This window comes from Danio aesculapii, chromosome 20, assembly GCF_903798145.1.
Source record: "Danio aesculapii chromosome 20, fDanAes4.1, whole genome shotgun sequence".
In the NCBI taxonomy this organism is placed as follows: domain Eukaryota; kingdom Metazoa; phylum Chordata; class Actinopteri; order Cypriniformes; family Danionidae; genus Danio; species Danio aesculapii.
Genome location: NC_079454.1, coordinates 15283004 through 15300404, shown reverse-complemented (window position 1 = coordinate 15300404; position 17401 = coordinate 15283004). Strand labels below are relative to the sequence as shown.

Below are 17401 nucleotides of genomic sequence, written 5' to 3'. Positions count from 1 at the left end.
CTGTTTTTGTTATAATTTCGTAACTGTCGTGTTTTTGCCTTGGCATAATTTTCTTTTGCTTTCTCTTGTAGGTTTGCAATGTGATTTATGATATCATAAGATGGGTCATCTGGTAAGAGACAATGGTCGTGTGGCATGAACAACTTGTCCATGGGTCCGTGGAGTTTTCTGCCTAAATGCAGCTCTGCAGGAGACATCCCAATGCTTTCTTGGATGGAGGAGTGTATTGCAAACCGGAACTCAGGTAAGTAGAGGTCCCATTATTTGTGGTTTTCCTCCACATAGGAAGAGATCATACACTTTAGAGTACGGTTAATTCTTTCAGACATGTTGGTATGTGGGTGGTAAGCAGTGGTTAGTCTCTGGGAAATATTCCAATTGGAACATAATTCTTTGAAGATGGATGACACAAACTGTGTTCCTCTGTCAGATAAGATGAAGTCTGGGACACCCCAACGGGTAAAAATCTCCTTTCTGAGAATTGCTGACACAACTTCTGCACTTGCTTTTCTGATGGGGAACAATTCCACCCAGTGTGAGTAATAGTCGACACAGACTAACAGATACTCATTGTGGTGAGGGGTGCTGCATGGTAATGGTCCCATAAGGTCCACTCCCAATATTTCGTTGGGATGAGTTGTGCTAATTGGTTGAAGTTTCCCAGCCGGCTTTTGATTGCTGTGTTTGTAGAGTTGACACTTTTTGCAGCATTTAACATAGTTCTTTATGTCAGTCCACATCTTTGGCCAGAAGACTAGATTGTGCAGACGTTTAAAGGTCTTGAAAACACCTCCATGACCACTCAATGGATGCGAATGGTAATGTTGGATGACTGTAGGGATGAGACTCTTTGGTAAGTACATGCGGTACTGAATTTGTCCTTGGGTCAAAGAAGTTTTGAGATACAGTTTTCAGCCATTTCTGTAAGAATTTTTACAATTTCAGGATCTTGATGTTGGTGTTCCCAAAGATCCACAGCAGAAATTGGCATCTCTTCTTCTTGCTCCTGTATGGTAAGTAGGTTGCATGTGGGTCCACTTGACATCCGGGAAAGAGCATCTGGCACTGTATTAAGTCTGCCTTTTCTATACTCAATGATAAAATCTAATTTTTGGAGGCGTAGTGCCCATCTGATGAGTCGGCTAGTGGTTTTTGTAGAGCTCATTACCCATTGTAAGGCAGAATGATCAGTCACAAAAGTGAATAATTTTGGCTCAAGATAGTGCTGTCATCTGTCCAGAGCCCATACCACGGCAAGGCATTCTTTCTCTGTCACAGAGTAATTAGCTTCTGCTTTATTGAGGGTTCTGCTAGCATAAGCAATCACCTGTTCAGTGTCCTGATCCTTCCGCTGTGTCAAGACTGCACCTAGGCCACTGTCGCTGGCATCTGTATAGACAGTAAAGGGATTATCGAAATTTGGATGTGCAAGAATGGGTGGAGAGGTAAGACAGGTTTTGAGCTGGTCAAAAGCATGCTGACAATCTGATGTCCAATGAAATTTGTGTCCTTTCTTTTTTAAGGCATTAATGGGCTCTGCGATCCGAGAAAAGTTGGGGACAAACCGGTGGTACCACCCGGCAAGCCCAAGGAAACGCTGGACCTCCTTGATGTTTCGAGGTACTGGGTAGGCTTTAATGGCTTCCACTTTTCTTGGGTCAGTAGAAATGCCATGAATATTCACTAGATGACCAAGGAACATTAACTCTTGCAGACAAAATTTGCTTTTCTTAAGATTGATTGTCAAGCCAGCAAGTCTGCAACCGGTGGAAAATAGTTTGCAGGTCCACATAATGTTGTTCCACAGATGGAGAGCAGACAATAATATCATCGATATAGACGAAACAGATTTTTCCTCTGAGTTCACCAAGAACAGTCTCCATCAGCCTTTGGAAAGTTGCGGGAGCATTTTTTAATCCAAAGGGCATGACTCTAAACTGATATAACCCCCCAGACGGGGTGACAAAGGCAGTCATGGGCTTGCTGGCAGGATCCATTGTCACCTGCCAGTATCCACTGTTGAGATCTATGGATGAAAAAATAGCTGCTCCAGACAAAGATTCAAGTATGTCAGTCATGTGTGGAAGAGGGTAGGCGTCACTTTCTGTTATACGATTAACTTTCCTGTAATCAACACAGAATCTCATTTTTCCATCTTTTTTTTGAACTAGGACAATGGGGGATGCCCAAGGTGAGTGAGACGGTTCCACAATGCCTTCCTTCAACATCTGTTCCAACTGCTCTTTCACAACAGTTTGCTTCGATGGAGTAAGACGATAAGGCCGCTGCTTGATGGGTACAGGATGAGTGATGTAAAGCTGATGCTGAAGAACATTGGTACGTCCCACACGGAGAGTACACACCATAGAGTTGGTTTCCAGGAGTTGACGAAGTCTTTGTGTTCTCTCATGAGGTACATGAGCACTATTTACAGCAAGGTCTATAAGATCTTGATCCTTAAGATCTTCCTATGGACTTGAAAGCAATGGCATTTGAGGTGGAGGAATTGAACTAAGAAGGGAGAGGCTCTGTTGGACATCTTGATGACTGGGCCTCCTTTTAGGATGGGGAGACTGGAGTGGAACACTTGCATTGCCTGGCTGAAAAAGATTCATCAGGGGTCATCTTGAATGAATACTTCCCATCTGTCACATTAATTTGTAACCCACTGGAAAAGATGAAGTCCAATCCTAAGATCACAGAGTATGCAAGGGCCTGAGAAGGGAGAGCTGCAACTTGCACTGGGAAAGACTTCTGATGAAGAATAATTGACAAAGTTACCCATCCTAATGGGACTTCAGCTTCACCATTGGCAAGATATAATGGCCCAAGGGTCCATGGCTGCAAAATTGGTTGTGGGACAAGTTTGGTCCATAGATTTTCGTTAATCAAGGTGTAACTTGCTCCTGTATCAAGGATTGCTTTCCCTACCCAGGAAGCATTAGTAATAGGGACGACCAATTGCTGAGGGATTGCAGGCAAGTGAATGGAAGGTGTCTTTTTGACTAAGCTGCCGTCTTCTGATATTAAACATGTCTCAGGCGTAACTCCTATAGACACAGTGTTCCCAGAAGGTGTAGTGGGGTGATGAGGTGGACCACTAGGCTTCAATGGTTGGCTGAACCGTTTGGCATTATTGGGTCTATGCTGATTACTGTGTTGGTTAAACGGGGCAGAAACAAAATGAGTACAATTTCCAGGCGAATGATATCCCTTACACCGCCAGCACTGAACAGGAGGTTCTCTATAGGTGGAATAGAGGGGTTTCTTGATGGCATTGAAAGTGGCTTGATGTTTTTCTGTACCTCACATTTTTGTTGCTGAGCAAAATCCTTCTCCAGCTGATGGCCTAATTTCACCAGTTCCTCAACAGTGTTCACTCGACCACGTAGCTGGCTAGCAAGGTAAGGTTTCATATTTTTAAGAATCAATTTCACCATATCCATTTCTGTCAATGTTGACTTCCACCTTTTACAAAGAGCTCTATATGAAAATGCAAAGTCTCTGATCGATTCCTTTTCTCCCTGTGTTCTTGTCCTAACCCTATCAGCCAACTCATCTTCATAATCCTCAGAGAGGAAGGCAGACAGAAAAGCAGACTCAAATTCAGTCCAGGAGGCTACAGATGTTCTGGCAACTTCCCACCAGTCACGAGCTGTTCCATATAAAACAGTACGAAACGTGGCCAAAATATCTGCATCAACAAGGGGATGTAATGCAAGGAAATCTTGACAGCGAGTTAGGTAGAGCAAAGGGTCAGAATCATCAGAGGGATGGCCAAAAGTTGGGAAAGTCAGTTTAAGGTGGTCACTTCTTACCCCTATAGCCACAGGAGGAGCAGATACAGGTGTTGAAGAGGTGAGTGTCGTTGGAGTAGTGGCAGGAAGAGTGACAAGGGTGGTGGCCTGTTTATTTTCTTTAAACATACTCAGCAGTTTACTTTCCTGCGTTTTACACAGATCCGTCACTTCAGTCTGGAACTTTTTAAAATCTGCACAGAGATCAACAGTTTGACAATTACATTTCTGAATTTCAGCTGTCAACTGGTCATGACTTTTTTGAAGGTTTTGTTGCATGTTTTTTAAATCTTGCTGTACTTCTGCCTGAAGCTGATCCACCATGAAGCGCATCTCCGAAACGATGGTAGACTCTGCTTTTTGAACTTCAGTGGCAAGCATGAGGTTAATGGCTTTTGTTAGTTGATCTGTTTCAGCATCCTCTTGTGTTTTGTTTGTAGAAAGCACTGTAAGAACTTGCTGTTGATTTTCCTGTATTTTTGTAGCCATGTTAGCAGCTTGATCTGTATGGCGAGTAGAAGCGGTCTTTAGTTCATGGGTAAGTTTACGAATTGCTTCCTCTTGTTTCTCTATAGTATCCATCAGTGTTTTCCAATTTCCCTGCACTTGTGACGTCAGATGCTGCATTTCTCTAGCAGGAGTAGGGAGTGCATGGGGTAACTGCAATTCCTGTTGATTAATAGAAAAGACAGGTGAAATCGCTGGTGAAGTGCATAGTTGCATGGGGAAAGATACTGACTCCCCTGTAATATTCTGCAGTGGAGTACTGCCAACAGGGGGGTGACACAAACCGCACTTGGCCTCCTGAATGGACGTTGCTGGGCAGAGTGGGGTTAAGGTGAACTGGAGAAGCACGAGAGGGTGGATGTTCATAAATGTTTTGAACAGGTGACATCACAGGCCACATAGGAGTTGCAACATCTGGCATATCCACACAAGTTGACTGAGGGGTTTGTGTGCCAGACATATTGGAATAAAGTCTCTTCGCTGGCTGTATAAGAGGTAGAAAGGTTAATTAAAGTAGGTGTGTGTATATGAGGGTGTGAAAACAAAACAAAAAAATTATTATTCCTGAATTTTTCACTTAGAAATTTGCACTACAAAAATCACTTGACATGATAAGCTCAACAGAACATTTCAAATATCCCAATTATATTACCTGGAAGGAAATTAGTTATGAAAAACAAATCCCACATTCACAAGAAACATCATTGGAAAAAAATAAAGTCACAAAAAATAGGTAGCAGATTTACAGTTCAATGTTTGATGACAAAAATATCACACAGGGTTTTTTTTTTTTTTTTTTTTAAAGATTCTGTCCTTTTAAGTGTTCAAGTCTCTCAGGTATTTCAAGTCCCTGTTCGGGTGCCACTTGTGGCGCTGGCGTACTCCAATAGGATTTTTATCCTTAAATTTAAATAGTTTTGTTCGGGTGCCAGGTAGATCCAATTCTACCAAATAGAGTATAATATATATATATATATATATATATATATATATATATATATATATATATATATATATATATATATATATATATATATATATTTATCCGAGAGTATGTCACCCGCTACACAAAAAAAATTAATAAATAAATACAGGCTCAAAGGCACAAATTGTTGAGCTCGAAGGATTTACTTTAGGGAAAAAACAAACAAACAAACAACAACAACAACAACAGGGTCACAGTCATTGATATCAGTGGAACACAATCAAAACTCCTTCAAACAATTTTATGAGATAGTCAGTTCAAAGTGCAAAGCAAATAATTTAAACCCCTTTGTATTAAACAACAAACAAAAAAAATAAATAATTGGTTGATTGTCTTTTGATGCGTGTGCGTGTAGTTGTGCTGGTTGTGTGTGTGTGTGCGTGTAGTTGTGCTGGTTGTGTGTGTGTGTGCGTGCGTGTGTGATGCGCTGCAATCGCTGCCAGCAGGCGGCGCAGGGGAAAGTTTTTTAAGTGGCAATGGGGTGCAGAGAATACCTGTCACGGAGTCAAGTCAGCTGAGGTTGAAGAACTCACAGTTAGCTTTTGATTTAGCCGAGAAGTGGACGGAACTTCCACAGCGACAGAACCATTTGGAAACGCTGGATCTAGAAGTCATCAACAAGGAAGAACATCGACGCTCTTGTCATCTCCGCACTCACAAAACACTCACTCAGCTCCAACCTGGATGTCCACGTCGCCCCAACAGTGGCCGTTTATAACCGGACGGGTGGTAGGACAGGCTCGGTTGTTTGCTGCGGCTCTCTCAGGTAAGCATAGTATTCATTTCCATCGGCAACGTGATGTACTTTTTCGCTCCGTGACTCGATTAACAGCGCACTTCAACTTCCCGCACTCCACTTTACACTTCCCTTTCCCTGATTCAGCTTCCGCTTTTATTGAAAAACAGAGTCCATCTGCCACCACAACGTCATTTATTTCCGTGTTTACTATTGGTGCGTTCAGTTAAATTGTGCAGTCCATTCAGAGACCGTCACACTGGAGGAAATAATCATTATAATCAAAATAACCAATCACCTGAAGAAAATGAACACAAACCTCATCTTAAAAGGAAAAGTGGAGGCATTGGCATAATATATAGTAATATATTTTGTCTCAGTCTGCGATCTGGCTTCATATACAATTTTTTTGAATTATACAATCCTATTAAAAAACACTTCTTCAGTGTACAATGTAAACAATAAATTTCTATCTTAATTTATACAGGCATCCAGGGTACTACACAGAATTTACTAAATACTTTGCAGATTTCTTATACGAATAAGAAACAACAGATCTCAGAACCTACTCATCCGTGTAATTCAAGTCCTAATATTATTACATGTTATTGATATAGAAATTTGAAGTAATGTTGAAGTTGTCCAGCAGAGTGATGACAATTCAGATTTCAATAATATCAGAAAAGCAATCAGCTCATCCAATCAGCCAAGTTGTGTCGACGTCAGACAGGCTTAACCACAATTTAACAAAATCAGACATTATGTCTGATTTCAAGGCGACTGATTGTACAATCTTAGAAGAGATTGTACAGGTTATGAAAACATCAACATGCCATCTTGATACACTCCCCACATCATTCTTCAAAGCGGTGTTTAATTGTCTGGAAATGGATCTCCTAAAAGTGGTGAATGCTTAACTTCTTTATTGGACTTTCCGAACTCATATAAACTGCAGTTGTCAAACCCCTCTTAAAAAAAGAGCAGCCTGGATAACACCTTATTGAGCAACTACAGACCGATTTTAAATCTCCCTTTTATTGGCAAAATTATTGAAAAGGTTGTTTTAACCAGGTTAACACTACATTAATCTCTAAAGGATGTTTAGGCAATTTTCAATCTGGTTTCGAACCACATTATAGTACTGAGAGTGCCCTTATAAATATAATCAATAATTTTTGCCTAAATATGAATTCAGGCAAACTAACCGTGCTGGTTTTGCTTTATCGTAATGCTGCATTTGACACTGTCTATCACAGCATACTTCTTGATAGGCTGAAAGCCTTGGATGGGCTGTCTGTAACGGTCCTCAAATGGTTCAGATCCTACCTTGAAGGAAGAGGTTACTATGTCACTATAGGTGACCATAGGAGAACCCATGACGTGTGGGGTCTTACAAGGTTAAATTCTGGCACCTTTGCCGTTCAAACCTTTATATGCTCCCACTGAGCCAAATAATAAGAAAGAACCAAAAATCTTACCAGAGTTATGCTGATGACACTCTACTTGGCCTTATTGCCTAATGACTAATGCCCCATTAGCCGCTTTTCCACTATCGGCCTAAAGCGAGCGATTCCACTGTCATTTCCAGGGCTTGATCGGGCCAAAGCAGGGCTTCCTCTGGCCAGCGGCCTGCCCTTTTCAGCCAGCTGAATACCATGGGCCAAATAGGGCCAGCTGGGGCTTTGGGACAGAGTGAAAAGAGAGTCTGACTTTTCCCAGAGTCTGGTAAAGATGTCGTGCCGTCATTACACTAGTTTTCGCACACAAGTACATGTGTCAAACAAACAAGTACAATAAATAAATAAATAAATACGGGAAAGAAAAACATAGCTGGTCAGTTTAAATTAACCAATTCCAAAAAATAGCGTCCTCCTTGATGTTTCCATAATGCATAATAATCTTTAAACCATATTAAAGACAAAGCAGCCAGAGAAGGTTGCAGAGAGTTTTTGTCAAGTTTAAAAGGTGTGTTTGTGCATGATACGTGCGTGTTTAGATGCCTCTATGCGTGTGAGAGACCGGGCCTGAATGTTTGATCACGTCTATCAAAACAAGGATGTTATGAAATACATTTTATACAGAGTTATTACTGGAGAATTTCTGTGGTTTTATGGATGGTGCGCTGGGTCCCTCCGTTAGTGGCGAGACTACTCGATGCACGATGCCAACAGTCGGTCGGCGAGTAAACAACAATAATGAATAAAAAAAAACTGTACACATAGCCTTCCCAAAAAGACAGCCAGACATTTGCAGCTCATCCAAATGCTATTGCAAGAATTCTAACCAGAACCATAAAATTAGAATCCATCACACCTGTTCTCAGGTCCTTTACACTAGCTCCCAGTTACATTCAGAATGTAAATACATTCGCTGAGGCCAGCTTCCAGCCTCCGCCACTGAGACTGCAGCTCTGCACAAGACGTTTGGCCAGCGGAGAAATTAAAATGGTCGTGCCCAACTGAGCCTGGTTCTCTCAAGGTTTTTTTTCTTCACTTCCGCCTTTAGTGAAGTTTTTTTCCCTCTCCGCTGTCGCCACTGGCTTGCATGGTTCAGGATCTGTAGAGCTGCGCATCGTTGGATTTGCTCTTCAATATTTGGACTCTCAGTAGTGATTATTAAACCACACTGAACTGAGCTAAACTGAACTGAACTTAAACACTACAAACTGAACTACACTGTTCCTATTTACTGTGACTTTTATGTGAAGCTGCTTTGACACAATCTACATTGTATAAGCGCTATACAAATAAAGGTGAATTGAATTGAAGAATAGATTTTAAAAGTGTTATTTTCTGGTCTATAAATCACTAAATGGCCTAGGACCTCAATTTATTACACATATGCTCACTGAATACAAACCTAACAGATCACTAATTTCATTGATATTATAGAAATGTTTTATAAAAATATTAATAGTTCTATCATTTTAAATAAAGGAACCTCTAAAAGTTTTTAAATTTGTCGTGGTGTACACCAAGGCTGTCCAATCTCACCTTTTTTGTTCTTATTAATTGCCGAGCTACTTTCTATTCAAATTTGAAATAATCAAAATATTAAGGGGTTAAAGATATTTGATAGAGAAATCAAATTTTCACAATTGGCAGATGATACTGCGTTGTTTCTGAAAGATAAAAACCAAATTAAAACAGCCCTAGAATGTATTTCCAAATTCGCAAAATCATCTGGTCTAAAATTAAATAATTAAATCATTAAATTAAATTTATACATAATTCTATAGACTTATCTATTGAAAATATTCCTGTTAAAGACTCTGTGAAATATCTTGGAATCTTTATTTCTAAAAATAAAACTGCTTGTGAACAATTTAATTTTGTTTCAAAAATTAAGAAAACTAAAGGTATTTTAAATAATTGGCTGCAAAGAGATCTTACACTTTTGGAAGAGTTTTACTATCCAAAGCTAAAGGCCTATCTAGACTTGTTTATCCTGCTCTTTCTATGCATGTTAGTGATGAAATTTCCAAAAATATTAACAAATACTCAGATTTTATATGGAAAAATAAACCATACAAATTAAAAAAAAGGACATTATATCAAGTAAAAGAGTAGAAGGTGGCTTAGAGATGATAGATTTTTTTTTTTTTATATATTAACAATACATTTAAACTTAATTATTTAAGAAATTGCCTAAAATATGGAAACTCGATGTGGTTCTTTATCTCTCAATATATCTTTCAGAAGCTTGGAGGGCTGTCTTATCTTCCTGGAAAATTGCCACTTAAATTGTCCAAATTTTACCAGCAAGTATTATTGGCTTGGAAAAATTTGTTTTCAGCATAACTTTTCTCCTCATAAAATATTCTTATGGAATAATTATCTCATTACCTCTAGAAACAAATCTTTACTTTTACATAAATGGTTTCAAAGAAACATATTTTGTTACAGATTTGTTCTATGATAATGGAAACATACTATCTTATGACAATTTTATGAGGATACATACCAATTTCTTTTAAAGAATTTCACCAAGTGGTTAAGGCTATTCCAGCTGGTTTAATACAACTAATTAATAATCACCTTTCTTGTGGACACGTTAAAAAGATAATCCCAGAATTTAAAATTGATGGTTTTTACATACTTTCACCATCATATACTAATAAAAAATTTGACAATTGTTTCAATCTAAACACAAAATATCTCATAGAGGGAAATATTATTGGAATGAAAACATTATTGATATTAATTGGAAAGCTGCCTGGTCATTACCCTTTAAATTTTGCCTTTTAAATAAGGATAAAGTGCACTTTAAAACACTTCACAAAATTTATTCTTGCAAAGCAACTTTATCTAAATTCATGGATATTGATAATACTTGCACATTTTGTAATATACATGAGGAAGACTTATCTCATCTTTTCTATAACTGTGATGCCTCTCTTAAATTTTGGAATGATGTTAGTGATGTGTTATTTGGGCAAAGAAATGTTAATTACAGGCTATCTTTAAAAGATGTCATTTGCACTTTTTCACATACACAAAAGAACATTCGAGTTATGTTGTTAACTTCTACATCTTACAAGGTAAATATTTTATTCATAAACAGAAATTTGCGAAATGTATACCAAAATGCAATATCTTTTTATTAGAAATGGAAACTTTGAAAAAGTCTCTAATGCAAATTAAAAACAAAAAGAGTGATTTAATGTTAGATTTCATGAAGGAATTTTTCTCTGGTACTGGTTACTGTTTTTTAACGCGTGACAAATTATGTGTTGTGGTATTGTGAGGTGCCAATGACAAACCTAAAGTTTAGCATCAAAATAATTAAAAGTTTCATAATTACAGCCTTAGATGATCTTTGAAATCGTCGGCAACACGTGTCATTAGCGTAAACGAAAACCGTTGTCGCCTATTAACATGAATTCAATAACATTTTTACCAGCATGGTCTGAGGAACATGTGATTCAAATTTGGTATAAATCGGAAAAACAGTCTAAGAGGAGTTTGAAAAAAAAAATGTTTTCAATCAAAAACAAAACGGCCGAAGTTCAGTTCGTTTTGGTATATTTGGCATCAATGGTCTCGGCATGATTAAGGGAATATAAAAAGACACATGTCAGGTCAATAAAGAATGTTTAGCAAAAGTTATTAGCATTTTTCAAAAATTGTTTATAACTTTCGGCCACAAAGTGACACTGCTCCAAACATTTTTGAGTACCTTCAGGGCATGGTGTCCAAGATGCATACCACACTGTAAAAATTTACTTTATGAAAAATTGTGGAAACTGACAATTAAATATTCACTCAATAAATTACTTCCCAATAGTTGGCCCAAAACAAAAATATCCACTGTATGAATTTTAGCTGTTAAAATTGAAAATATATATTCACCAAACACAATAAATTGTGTTCAACCAATTTATCAACCAGAAGTTAAATATCTGTGTTTGGCCAACAAACATCAAAAGCAAACCCGTTGACTGGCACCTGGCGTATAACCTCATCCTCAAATTCCAGCATAGCAATGGCGGCGCTCTGGCGAAACATCATATTCAGATGGATTTTCCTTCATCAAAGTTATGGTGAGTAGTAAATTCTGTATTTATTAAATCATGTTAAGTTTAAGTTTAACCAAGTGCAAGACTCAGTAATTTCGACTATAAAAACGAACAGCATGGGCATTAACGTACTTCAGCCTGCCGCCTCCTGTGAATTCCCACCTGTAATATTGACGTTTCACCTATGGTTTTTACCATATTGATCTATCCTTGAAGTTACTAACCAGGGTTTCTGCAGATATCATAATGTCAAATTTAAGACTTTTTAAGACCTTTTTAAGAGCATAAAGCATTAAATTTAAGACATTTATCACAAAATCAAAAAACACGCATACACATAGAGAAATGCAAAATCACAAAATTAGTGGTAAAATAAATGTTTCAAATTGAACAGTATTAAAGACAGGTTAGATGCACCATTGAACTACAGAAAAAAACAACAAATATCTTAAGGCTGATTTATACTTTCGCCTGGTACCGCATCATGCACCTCACAAAACGGACAAGGCTTTTATACTTGACGTATTCGCCATTGAGATATTCTTTTAAATGACATGGGGAGGTCAAAAGAAACTAACAGTAAAATCTGACGGATAAACGGAGAAGTAGAAAGTTTATGTAACAAAGTCATATCATTAACATTATTGAAGATTTTTAAACTAATTGTTTTTTTATTATTTTTATAATTTATTATAATGATTACAAATATTTTTATAATGATTCAATATTTTTTAAATCAAACTTTGATGCATCACTTGCTTGTTTTCATATCTCGGACAGTTCTACCTATTAAAGTTAAATATTACTGACAACAGAACATCGGTTGCTCTACAATTATATTTTTTTATTATGGCAAGAATAAAAGCAAAAAAAGTACACTTACAAAAAAATACTGACATTTTTTTTTTATTTTGCCTACTCAACAATTCACACATTACTGTCTGCCTAGTGCCTGTCCTCTACTTATAAGCAAAAAAGGCAATAATGGTCCAACATTCCTCACCATTATCACCAATAAAGCCTATAAATTGGGTATCAGTATATTGTAAACTGTAGGGTTAATATATTCCTTTCAAGTTATCAAAGACATAATTTGTTACTTATTTTTAGTTTGTAACTTGTAAATTGTTTTAAAGTTCAAATTTTAATATATACATCAGTGTAAACCTATAAACGGTGGAAAAAACATATTTTGTAATATTAAAACCACCTGGGTCCCCACTTTTGCCATGGCCTCTTTTTTTGTTTTAACAAAACATTTCCCTCAGGTTTTCCAAACTTTTACGAAACTTTCCTCCATTTCCACGGCTGTTGCAATTTCTAGCCAGGAATTATTGGTCATCTGGCTCTCCCTATGATCACGCGTGAAGGATCATAAAGATGTCGTACAGTCATACCTGTTTCAGACAAAATCTCTTCAAAGTGCTTCATATTCAACTTAAATCAAACACGGCGCCACGTGAACTGTTCGCCCGAGTCTCAAAAAATTTTGTGAGCTCCGCCAGCCGAAATCATGTCACGCGCACCCAAAGCGAACCTCCGCAAACACAGCGATGACATCAAATTCGCCGCACGCACTGAGTTCAATAACTGAAAGCAGATTGGCTATTGCCTGCTGGTCTCATTTGTAAATGTAATTTACAATTACATTTGGACTAAAGAAATAAAGAACTACAACACCACGAAAACCCAGTAACAACAAAACACATACCACATACCTTTACAGTCTATGGGCAATACACACACTGCAAAAAAGTCAAACAGGTTTGGAACAAGTAAAAGGTGAGTAAATGGTGACATAAATTTTAGTTTTAACTGAACTACTCTTTTAAGGGTGAGTTTATGGTGAAATATCCTTTAATGTATTTTATTTATTAAAAAGTAAAAAAAAAAAAAAAGTATATAAAATACAACTCTGCCTTATAGATTTTCAGCAGATGTGTAGTGGTTCTTAAAGTGATAGTTCACCCAAAAAGAAAAGTTACTCACTGTTTACTCAGCCCCATGATTTCAAACCTTTGAGTTTCCTTCTTCTGTTGAACACAAAAGATATTTAAAAGAAAGCTTTCCAGCTTTCTTCAGAATATAATCTTTTGTGTTCAGCAGGAGAAAGATGGACAAACAGGTTTGGAACAAGTGAAGGAGAGTAAATTATGACAGAATTTTCAGTTTGTGTGAACAAAACCCTGTTTTTTGTTTTCTGCCTTAATTTACTCACCATCAGTTGTTCAAACTTGTAGTAGATTCTTAATTTTGTTGAACACAAAACATGATATTTTCAAGAACTTATTTAGATTTTAAATGTGAATATGCAATTTACCACGTGGCATTCTCACAGTACGGAAAGTTAATTACCATATATACTATGCTAATATATATGTTAACAACCACATTCTTCATTGAAAACATTTACAATTACATTTTGTGACCCAACAGTAGTAGTATCTTTGAAAATATATAAATGGCTTAGTGACATTTATATATGTATTTGATATATGTGGACAGGTGCTATTTTATACGTACAGGGCCCATTGGAGAAGAAGGAAAAAAAAAGAAGAAAAAAAATTCACTCAACTACAATGATGGGAATTTTTGAGACAGTAAGCAACAGTAGCAGCAGCATGATGAAACTTTAGACGCAGTAGACGTTGTTGATGTAGATGTTGTAGTAGCAGTCATTCCTTGTAGTAGTATCAGTAGTGGATGTAGTAGTAGTATCAGTGGTAGTAGTCGTTGTAATAGTTTCAGTAGTAGTACACATTGTAGGAGTAGTAGTGGTTGTGGCTGTAGTAGCAGTAGTAATAGTTGTAGCATTAGAAACTCTCTGTAGTAGTAGTAGTAGTTGGTGTAGTACTTGGGATTTATTTTATTATTATTATTTTTATTATTGTAGCGGTTGTTAATGATTATTACTGTTGTCCTTTCTGCTTGTTTACTGTCATTATTACTTTCATTATATCACTAGCATTGTTGTCACTCCTTATATAAGTTACTTGCTTCATTTAGTGACTGTTATTGTTCCTTTTGTATGTACTCTGACCTGTTTACCAAATTACCTTTACATGCACACACATGCACACGCGCACACACAAACACACGCACCTGCCAGTACTTGATTGTATTGTTGTTACAATCACAATCCGGACTAAGCCAAGGATTCAGAGGTAAAAAGAATTTTGATTGTAGCCCATTAGGTTCAAAAGTTATGATGATACACATAAGTGAAATTTTGGACAAGTGGTGGTGCTAGAGTGTGTGACTTCAGGTTTGCTGTGGTTTATGAAGACACTGCCCTCTATCATTGTGCCAAGTTATACAACTTTCCCACATACGGTTATTTAGGCTGCCATTCAAATCCGGCGGAAGAAGAAGAAGTGGAATAACAATAATAACAACAACAATAATAATAATAATAATAGGAATGCTAACAGAAACTATAGGTGTCTCCGCAGCTTCGCTGCTTGGCCCCTATATAATAAACGCTTCAAGCAGCAATTGTCGGGGCCAAGCAGCAAAGCGGCACATCATAAACAAGCATGGCAACAAGCTACAGAGCAACTGGAAAATTCTATAACTTTTTGACAGCATGGTCAGAGCCAAATTTTGTGGAAATTGGGATAACAATCTATGGAGAGTTCAAATCAATACATTTTCAAATTAATTCAAGATGATGGACAGGAAGTAGTGTCAATTAGGATAAATATATCAATGTTCTCTGTATGATCCAAGGATTCTGCAAGATCAGTCTCATGGTAATAGACAAAACTTTTCAAAAGTCATAATAAAATTTACTATGATTTCTTTTAATAGAAAATGTGGTGCAAACTGACGTAGTTAGGTTAATGTCAGGTCTAGATCACACACATCAAGTTTGCAGTGATTCAGCCTGTAATGTCTGTAATGTAATCTGGTAACATTACATCAAGTTTGCGCATATGCTAAATGACAACAGTTTTGTCTATCGTATTGAATTCCATAACTTCTGGTCTGAAGATGATCAGAGTCAAATTTTGTGAAGATTGGACCAATGGAGGAGTTAAAAAAATGGTTTGAACAAAATCAAAATGGCAGACAGGAAGTTTGGCAGATTATGTCAAAAGTTGAGTACCTTCAGAGCACAGTCCCGAAGACACATATTAAGTTTCATAACAATTTGCCAATGCGTCTGAGAAGAAGAAGAGAGAAGAAGAAGAAGAAGAGAAGAAGAGAAGAAGGAGAAGAAGAAAAAGAAAGGATACATTAGGTGCCTATGTACCTCGGTGCTTAGCGCCTAATAACAACATCTCCTGTTGCGCTCAAAACAAAAAGGAAACTCAAAGGTATGGAACCATTTGAGTGTCATTAAATATTCATTTTTAAGTGAACTAGCCCAAAGACAGCAAGTCTCCCAAACTTTCACTTTAAACATACTATAATTTACTGTACTGTAATTAATTGACCCAGACAGGTATTTCCACAAGTGTGTATTTGACAACAGCAAAGGTGAACTTGCTTAAGCGTTCCAACTCTCTCTGAGAGATTAGGGGACCTGTCTGTGTGATTACTATTAGGGCTGTAACAAATTACAAGATTCATGCTTTGATTAGTACTGTGTTTTTCCATGAAGATGAGAGGGGCAGACTGCACTTCGCCCCTTACAGTCCGTTATTTGGGCATGCCTTGTTGAGCACACTTTAGGCTATTTATTTCTAATTAACCACAGCAAATTGTTTAGCTTGTAATGCACATCGAACTGAAAGCCGTGTACCTCATACTTCGTAATTCAACATGAATCTAATGCGAAAAATTCAATATGAAAGTATTGTTACACCCCTAGTTACTAAGAGTGAGAAAAGGCTGCCTGTCAGTGCCAAGATCGGCTCTTTTGCATTTCACTTGCTCTCCTTTTTACATATACACAGTAATCATATATTGTACAGATATATTTACAGAATAAATGACATTTAAAAAGTCTCTATTAAATGACTGGCATAACATGTTTTGTTTTTTGTTTAGTTTGAATATCATTACTCCACTACAACTGTATGTGGAGAAATATCTTGGACTGTTTTCATCAAAAACTAATAAAAGAAAAAAAAAGAAAGAAAAGAAACTACTGGATGAATGGGAGATGAGTAAGTTATAACGAAATTTTCATTCTGGAGTGAGCTAAGTTTTTAATGATGTCCATACTTAACAGACGATCAACAAGGTATTCATTAAAGGGATTATCAACAAATAATCAATTGTCATTTAAACATTAGCATCTCTAGTATGAATCAAAGTATAATCAACAAAAAACTGTAGCATTTTAGAAAAACTTACGAGAAGAACTCCAGGCATTCTCTCTCCATTCTTCACCCACAAGAATTGCTTTACGTCCATCTTTTGCCAATTCATCTGATTCCCACAATTTTTTGTAGGAAGTAGCTGCAAAAAGAAGCAATAGAGCAATTGCTTATTACAAAATGCATAAAACCAATGATAAAAAAATTAATAATCAAGACATCAACAAACATATTAATTTTCTAACATTGCAACTCTTATTAAAAAAAAAGAATTCATAGCTTATATTATGGGTCAAAAGAATTTATAAGGATCTTTTACTTAATATATGATTTTATCACATACTTCACCATTCCACGAGACTCCAGAGCCAATGCTTGAAAGTTATAGTTCATCTCATCCACAGAGCGCAACTAGAAAAAAAAAGGTTTGTCACATTTTGATTATATTAAATTTAATTTAATGTGGGGTATTGATCACACTGAAACAGCTGCAGCACATTACACACACTATATAAGCACTACTGTCACACACCTTCATTGCTGGATATTTTGGTGACTGTATTTCTTGTTTTGATCCCTGAACTGTTTCAC

General features: G+C 37.0%; 1 protein-coding gene across 3 annotated transcripts in view; it reads right to left on the bottom strand.

Moving 5' to 3' along the window:
* Positions 1–16927, bottom strand: part of LOC130247579 (pumilio homolog 2-like) — a 151149-nt gene extending 134222 nt beyond the window's left edge. For all 3 annotated transcript variants that reach the window (XM_056480878.1, XM_056480877.1, XM_056480879.1), the window contains exon 1: positions 16848–16927. The gene's annotated coding sequence lies outside the window, so the exon portion shown is untranslated. The remainder of the gene's footprint in view (positions 1–16847) is intronic.
* Between the last annotated feature and the right edge of the window lie 474 nt (positions 16928–17401).